Source organism: Notolepis coatsorum, assembly GCF_963971535.1.
Source record: "Notolepis coatsorum genome assembly, chromosome: 17".
Taxonomy (NCBI): Eukaryota; Metazoa; Chordata; class Actinopteri; order Aulopiformes; family Paralepididae; genus Notolepis; species Notolepis coatsorum.
The window spans coordinates 80,149,154-80,158,302 of NC_140181.1; the positions used below are offsets into that span (position 1 = coordinate 80,149,154).

The following is a 9,149-nucleotide window of genomic DNA, read 5'->3' on the forward strand; positions in this document are numbered from 1 at the left end:
GCGCTTGCATCCGCCTCTGCTGTTACCACCAATCGGCAAGCGCGTATACATTTTTTACTTCGGCTTTTGTCCGCCATTGATTTTGACAAGAGCTTTTCTACAACAATAACAATGGCAGCGCGGCTGACGTTTAGCTTTTAGCTCCGCAGGATGAGGCATAATGATTTTACTGCAACTAATGTTATAATAAAACAAAGCCTTTCTATACATGTGTCTGATTGAAAACGTTATTAACAGATTGCAGAATGGGTAAAACTCAGGGCTCTGTGAGCAACGGAAGGAACTGAGCTAGTATGAACGCTTGCTACGTTCGGATAAATAATATGCTGATGTTATTGAACGTGTAACACTAACTATATAACGTTAATGCCACAAAACGAATGCCTTGTTAATCATAAGTAGTAACTTTGATGCAGTAGCGTGTGTGTGTGTGGGGGGGACTGGGGACGGCGTTGTGCAGGTCGCGAGTGAACTTTTTTTTTTGTCTTGACGCTAGGGCTGGGCGATATGACGATATTATATAAATATCGGGTAGTTCATTAACGATACTTTTTAAACGTATCGTGGATATCGTGATGTTTTGCCCAAGAGGCTTGTGTCGCGTCAATCTGGTCCACACGTTGACACTTTTGAACAGCGCCGCCCCACACACACACTACTGCATCAAAAGTTACTACTTATGATAACAAAGGCATTCGTTTTGTGGCATTAACGTTATATAGTTACACTTTCAATAACATCAGCGTATTTACATAGCAACGACCGAGGTCGACCTAGATATAGCAAGCATTAGTCGTTCATATCTCAGCCCGTGCTGACTCAGTTGTGCCCATTCTGCAGTCTGTTAATAACGTTTTCAATCAGACAGATGTATGGAAAGGCTTTTATTATAACATCCGTTGCAGTAAAATCATTATGCCTCCAGTCGTTTAGTCATTCTGCGGAGCTAAAAGCTAAACGTCGGCCGCGGCGAGCTACCGCTGCCATTGTTGTTGTCATTGAGCTCTCCAATGGCGGAAGTAAAAAATGAATACGCGCTTGCCGATTGGTGCTAAGAACAGCAGGGCGGGTGCAAGCGATGTGACGTAATTGGCAGACGCGACTGTCAATCAAAATGATTCTGTTTGCCGACTGAATGAATGAAAACGTTATTAACAGATTGCAGCATGGGTACAATACAGTACAGCTCAATACAACAACAGTCAACAGTGGACTGGAGGATGCAGACCAGAGAAAGACTTTCGTCTTGTTTACATCAGGGTCCCCCATTTTCAATTCATCATATTTCATATCTAAATCATATAATATATCATTGCTAAATATATGCAATATATAATCTAATAATCCAATAATCTAATATATAATATAAAAATGCTAAATGCATGGGTATTTTATTGTCTTTAATGTTAGCTTGCAAACTCAAATACTGTCTTGGTAAGCCTCATAATGAATTGTTTGGGGAAAAAAAGAAAAACATCGTGATGCGTATCGTGTATCGCCGAAAGGTCAGAAAATACCGTGATATCATATTTAGGCCATATCGCCCAGCCCTACTTGACGCTACACAAATTGATGGATATTTATCGGCTACTGCCATCGGCACATTTGAGCTTATCGGCCGATAGGCCGATTGCAGTCAACAAAGCACTTATCGGCCGATACCCGACCGATACATCGGTGCACCCCTAATGTGAATGAAAAAAATTTAAGATTAAAAAAAAATAAAAATCTCCTGCGAAATAAGCTGTGACCTGTTTTGACCTGCACCTCAAAGAATCGGAATCGAGAATTGTTTAGAACAGGAATTGAAAAAGGAGAATCAGAATCGTTCAAATCCAAACGATGCCCAACTCTAATTTCCAGCACCACAAGCTGAATCAATAAACACGATCGATATTTGGAATGGCGATCAGGAATTGGAATAATCTTTTTGGATAACATCTGATCTGAGGTAAGGAATCTATTTGACCAGTCTTGGGATAATCAGAGCTTTTTTCACAGATATATCAACGTGTCCCATATGTGTGTGTGCGATCAGGAAATGAGATAATATACTTTTCAGATCGCTTCTATAGCGTGCATAACGTACACATATACTATCGATAATCTAGCGTTTATTTGAAAACGATTCATAAATAGGCCGAAAAATGACCGTTTGTGTATGCCAGAATATTCCAGTAAATGCTGTTTATCACGGAATCTATATATTTCCCTTAAAAACGAGGGCTTTTCAAAATGCTATAAAACGGAAATTAACAGATTAAAAAACAATCCGTTTCAACAATGTTGACTGTAAACAAATCATCGATAAGCGATGGGCAGATTAGACAGCCATAATTTAAGACAGAGATTATGCGTTCACAACGCTATCATTGAAGTGGGTGCTGGCATTTAACCATGTTTGTTTCACCATGTTAACTAGGGGTGGGAAGATACATCGATCCAGATAGATATCGATCTATTATCAATTATCAAATAGGATCGATGCAACGTAAAAAAAATCGATTCATATTGCGATACTCTTATTTTGAAAATCCCCTCATGAGCACATCCGCCCGGCTGCAACAACAACATTAGCTCAGCGCAGCTCAGCGTGTGTAGACATTAGACAGCATTGCTAGTTCAGAGTCCACCTATTTTGCCCGAAATAAGTGCCTGTTGTTTTTTTCCCCACAAGGGGTCAAATGCATCTAACATGCTTTCCATCCTCGCCATTCCTTTATGCCCACATCGCGTTAAATACCGAAATTAACGTTGCGTTAGCGTGTTAACTAAGCTAAGCTGATAGATCTGGCCGGTACTGCACCTTCTGACTCCCAATATGCCTTTTCCAGCCAAAATACAGCGCTGTGATAGGATATTAATATCGAGAGAAAAAAAAAAAAAAAAAAAAAAAACAGTGAACAGGAGGTCTATTTGTATTAAAAACAATATTGTTTTTCATTTAAATGTCTGGAAGAGATCAAAAATAAAAATGTCAAATGATATTTCCATTGCCTTATTTTTTGTTGATTTAAATGTTACTGATTGTGTTAAATGGGCATATAATATAGTCTCATATCGATCGCAGGCACCTGAATCTAATTGTATCGTATCGTGGCAGACTTTGTGATATCAGAAAATATCATATCATTGTCCAAAGAATATCTTATCGTGATGAAACTGGTGATTCCCACCCCTAATGTTAACCAGTGGCAATCAAAGTGTTAAAAGTCAAAGTCAACTTTGTCATTTTCCAATTAGTGCAAGACATACAGAAAAATTCAATTACGTGCCCCCCTTCCCACGGTGTATATAGAAAGACAATAAACACAAAAGTAACATAGGACACAATATACAACACACAGGACTATGTACAATATAAACAGTACCTACAATTAAATTAATGAATGAATTAAATAAGAGGTAAAAGAGAACTTAGTGTAAATATTCCTTAATTTGTGTCAACGTTATAAAAATCCTATTGTATTCAACAAATTAATTATGATACACCACAATGTGCCCTTTCTATCTATTCTAAATCTATGGCCTATGGATTCCACGGATGCGCAGTGCCGACAAGAGCAGGCATTCCATCTCCTCTACAGAAACACTGACACTTCCATTAATTTAATGCAGGGATGTACACACAGCATTTCACTTTCAACTGATTAATTTAATGTAGCAATTAGTAGTTCACCCAGTCCTTGGGTACATACAAAGGTTTGACCAGCAGATGGGAGCGACGAGGCAGCTCAGCAGAGAGCAGCTGAGCTCTCCCGTTTTTTCAAATCCCAATGTTGACAGCTATGGCCGGGGGTAGAAATTAATAAATGTGTATTATAGACTTGACGTAGGTGGTTGTAGCTAAGGCCGTAGCTACAACTACTGACGCCCAATATACTCTATAATCAACATTAATTCACTCCCGCTCCCTTTCCCCGCTCTCTCCAATGGGCTCAAAATACCGGAAGTGTTGCGGCAGTCTATTCAACAGGAACAGGGCGTGGCTTCTAGCACGCCGTTCGGCTTACTCCTCTATTCATTGGCTCGCTGAGCTGAAGCTAAAAGTACATCCCGCCCCCTGTCAGAACACAAGACGTGTGCAACAATGTCGTCCTGTGTACAATGGGCCAGAGCTACACAAATAAATAAGAACACACACGCGAGCGTTGGGAGCAGAATATCTTGAATAGCAATGGTTAACACACGTGTACTGCGAGAAGAATGTTCCGAATATTATATGTTATGAAAACAAGATGCTTGGTCTCATGTGGACTTGATGCAAGAGGCAATGTGGGTGTTAAAAAAACACATCTTTGTTCTAAAATAACTAGTCTAGAAGAGCAGGCCATATCCACACACACCCGGCGTTTACGGGATTCACACAGCAATGCAAAAAGAGAGTCGCACTATAGTTGTTCAATGCAATCAATGCATGTATTTTTTTTATTTGACGATGCCATTTCTAACATGGCTTCGGCACCACGGCATATATAAGACGTGCAGCGAGAGATTATCATTAATGACGGGCAGGGTCTGCACGCAATTTGTCAAGATAATAATGACAGATAGATAGATGCATTGGCATGCCATGCAAGTTGTATATTAATAACGTTATTATTAACTAAGGTTGGCCGTGGTGGTGCTGAGGTGGAGGTTAGGGGTGAGGAGGAGCATTCCTTGCAGATGAGGAGGAGTGTTGGGGGAGGGGGTGCTCGCTTGCTTGGCTAACTGACAAAGGCCAGGCTGTAAAAGTGGGGCCGCTTATTCTCGGGTGCTGCACACATGACTAGTCTCACAACGAGGAGCCAACATGGGGGACTCATTCCAAATCATCATTTTGCAACCTAGAATGCATACCGTTATACAAGTCACCACAACGTCACGTAACTAGTAACCAGCCAGCCAAGTGAAGTTATTAATAATAAGCTAACGTTGGGGGATATTGCTAGCTAACACTAATGTAATAATAATAACATGAACATTGGTTTAGGTTAACGAACAGTCAGAGAGCTACAACTGTCGAGTTGAAACATTAGCTCCTAACGTTGTGGCCACGGAGTGTTGTTCGCTAACGTTAGGACTGCGGGACGCTAAGCTAACGGTGGTCTGAATAGTGTTCCATCAAACTAGCAAACGGTGAGCTGTTAAGTTAAGCAGCGGTCTATATAGCTCGAGGTAGTTCAATAACATTAGAAAAGGGAACACATTTTTCCAACTTGGGAAGCCGCCGTTCGTTAAAAGGCAAATAACGAAACGAGTCATCGACAAACTAAACGATGGCGTAGTTGTTAGCATGTGTGGCTAGCTCGCTAGCTATCCGAAAGCTAACGAGAAGTATCCAAGCGAATTCCAATCCAACGACTTGTTCCCCCCTGTGGCGCTTAGTTAGCACAGCTAGCATCGCTGGTGCAGTTAGCTAGCTAATACCACAAGTGTGCACAACTTACCACATCCGATATTACTCGGCCTGATCTGTAGTATCAAAAACAAATACACCGTTTATCAAAAAAAAAAAAAAAAAAGGAAATCCTGACAACCAAGTTGAAAACTCAACACAACGTTGTGTGGATGATGCCAAACTAAAGGGAGTCTGTCAGGGTGGCGGGATCAGTGTGACTTTCCGTGAAGAGCTGGACGAGTGCCTACCGGGCTGTTCCAGCAGCGCGTCTCCTCACGCTCAGTTGCAAAGCAAATCGAACTAGAGACATGTGCACGGCGTGGCTACTACCACCTATCGCTTTGAGGAAGGGGTTAACGAAAAGTCTCATTTGTTGTTATCTATTTAAAACTACTACTTCTGTCGTTTGGATGAAGCCCAAAAGCTCCAACTACTTGATGTTAAAACAAGCGAGGAACTTAATTGACGTCATTACAGTTTTTTAATATTTGTGTTTAAGTAGTTGGAAATATAAAATGTTACACCACCCCTATGCTTTGGTGTCAACAGACTAGTCCACCGCTCACGCAAGGCCAGCTGGGACATGTAGGCAATAAGAGACCAGGCGGGGACGCGTGTATATTTTCCCCAACGGAGTTGCACTTCCGCGTTCGGTTTGCGCGAGTTGCTTACTCGTGAGTAGTACGTTCATTGATAAAGAAAAATAATGTCCACAGCCGCTCCGGTGTAAAACAAAGATATCCAAATGGTTTATTTCTCTTCCACAGTGAAGTCTTTCTTTACAGAAGTGATCCTAAAGCTATTTTCCTAAATATTCACATCACTACTACAAGGTAAGAAAACTGTATTTTCCCAGTCTCCAAAATCACCACAGACTCTGCCCTGCTGGTCTCTGACAAGAACAAGTTACAGGTTGAAAAAACCCTCAGCTCGGAACTAGGCAAAATCTGCATATGGCTCGCCGACAACAAACTATCATTACACATGGGCAAAACAGAGTCCATTCTCTTCGGTTCAAATAACAAACTCAGCAAAACAGACGGCTTCTCAGTTACAGTGGGTGACAATATTGTCACAAGGAAAGATGAAATTACCTACCTGGGTTTCATCCTAGAGGCTAATCTTTCCTGTGACAAAATGGCATCCAATGTAATAAAAAAAAGTCAATCAACGAACTCGATTCTTGTACCGGATCTCCTCCCTGGTAAACAAGAATACCCTGAAGACTCTGGCAGGAGCACTCATTCAAGGGTACTACGACTATGCTTGCACCTCATGGTACCAAAGCACCTCAAAGGCACTAAAAACCAAATTACAAACATCTCAAAACAAACTAGTCAGACTACTGCTTGACCTGACTCCTAGAACCCACCTCACCCCTGCACACTTTGCCAACCTAGGATGGCTTAGAGTAGACAACAGAGTACAGCAACTTGCAATGGGCCTGGTCTACAAGATACACTACACGACCAAGGTACCCATGTACATGTCAAAATACTTCCCAAAGGTCAAACTGGGGAGTCATTTTCCCAGAGTAATTATTACGGAGTTATTATTTTCCTCTCAAGTAGTCATATTTACTCCATTTGGGGCATAATCATTGCCTGTGGCCAATAGAGTGAGAGTAAAGTTCCAGAAGAGTTTCTATTGGAGTAATACAGCATTGGTCACGCCTACTATCAATATAATTTCCAAATGTGAGGACGCCATCTTTCTCTCTCGGCAAGTCCGTCGCTTCAAGCTCAGGTGTGCAGCAAGAGCGCAATACAGCGATATTTTCCTTGGAAAGTTGGATGCCAAATACCAGGTAAGATTATTATTGTTATTTGTTAATTTATTAAACAGCAATGTGTGTAACTAATTTGCAACATTACAGCTAAGCCACAGAGCCATCTATCACGATGTTCGCATGTTAGCTGCTATACGTTTGCACGCACGCTATTAAATAAACGTTTTACAGTTTTATGGACAAGTATTCAATTATCAACAGTATTGCTATCAGGGACAGTGCACATTAATCAACATGTCGGTTTTCATGTAAAATGTATATGAGCTAGTGTATAGCCAGAAGCTAATTTCCACCGTATAGGCCTGAGACCATACCTGTAGACCATGCCTGTAGGCTGTTGTTACATTACAGCCACAGAGCCATCTATCACGATGTTAGCATGTTAGCTGCTAGCACGCACGCTATTAAATAAACGTTTTACAGTTTTATGGACAATAACTTAAGAACAGGTACGTCGGTGCAACACGAGTATTCAATTATCAACAGTATTGCTATCGGGGACAGTGCACATTAATCAACATGTCGGTTTTCATGTAAAATGTATATGAGCTAGTGTTAGCCAGAAGCTAATTTTCACCTGCATGGCTATACCTGTATAGGCCTGAGACCATACCTGTAGGCCTAGGCTGTTGTTAAAAGTAGTGATATAACTATTCATACAAAAACGGACGTATTAAGAACATACAAGACAAGTAGACATAGTACAGGAGACGGAACAATTATATGTTACATGTTTGCGGACTTTGCTGAAACGGCGGCAGAGACAACGTGTGTTTTACTCTAAATAGAGTCACGTAAATTTGCCGCGATGTGCTGTAGGTTGACTGTTTTACTAGCGGTAAATGGACATAACAAGTTAATTTGACGCACTGTTCGGTTCAACAAGTGTTTATTTGAACCATTGTACTGGGTTGACTAATTTGAATGAATGCCCAACAATTCGCCTCTAGATTGTGGATTGACTCTTTAGTCTTAATGCGGAACCAAACTGTTAGCGCTTGTTTCCGCCCAGACACTTTTCACTGTCGCTCGTTAATGGGTGCACGTGCACAAAGATTTGTGAGACGCTCCATCACCGTAATGTTAGGTATGTGTGTTCTGCCTCCATGTATAATATAATGGAAACTTGTGGAACTAGATAGCCTCACAGTAAATTTCACAGAGTAAATTTTACTCAAACTGAGTCAATTTGAGCCCAAGACGTGAGTAAAGTTTTACTCAGTTTGAGTAAAATGTACTCAGCGAAATTTACTGTATGGTGCTTTTGTAATATTTTCTAATTGTAACACTCCTCATAATGCATGAGTTGTTGTGCCCTATATGTATCATCTTAGTAACTGTTATTATTTATTTGCCATCAGATGCAGGCTGTACGTGTTAAACACGTTGACCGGCAGAAATTCATCTGTTTTGAGGGCCAATTGACCTTCACAACTTTTTTGGAGTGTGGTGAGTGAAACATTTTGCACAGCGTGCCGTTGGTTCTCAAAATGGCGTCCGCCTTGATAGTTAGGAACCAAATGGACCCTTATTGGTCTGTAACTCTGACGGTGTACAAATGGACCCCAACGTCCATTGTACACCGTCAAGAGTTAAATTAACATTGATTTTACAATATAAATTGGGGTCCCAAAGATACAAATGCCATTAAATGGGTGCCCTTGGAATTAAAATGGTTGAGAATCACTGCTAGAGCCGTACAAATATTGTCTTATGGGGGTCCATGGCACATCTTTTCAAATGGGGGTCTGTGGGCTAATTGTCAATTTGGGGGGTCCTTGACATGAAATGTTTGAGAACCACTGCCCTATGCAACAACATACTGGGTATCAGTTTAGGCTTTCCCTGCATGTTAATTTAAGCTGTAGGCCTACAGTACAAAGCACAATCCATTTTATTTAGGATAGAGTGAACCAATCAATGTCTTACACCCCTTCCTGACAGGCAGCGACGCGAGCGAGCGTGATTGCGAAAATG

General features: G+C 41.0%; 1 protein-coding gene across 1 annotated transcript in view; it reads right to left on the reverse strand.

Annotated features, from left to right (window-relative positions):
• The window catches only part of uba1 (ubiquitin-like modifier activating enzyme 1), a 91,265-nt gene extending 85,615 nt beyond the window's left edge, over window positions 1-5,650 (reverse strand). Inside the window, exon 1 of the mRNA XM_084332813.1 lies at window positions 5,433-5,650. The gene's annotated coding sequence lies outside the window, so the exon portion shown is untranslated. The remainder of the gene's footprint in view (window positions 1-5,432) is intronic.
• Window positions 5,651-9,149: the final 3,499 nt, after the last annotated feature.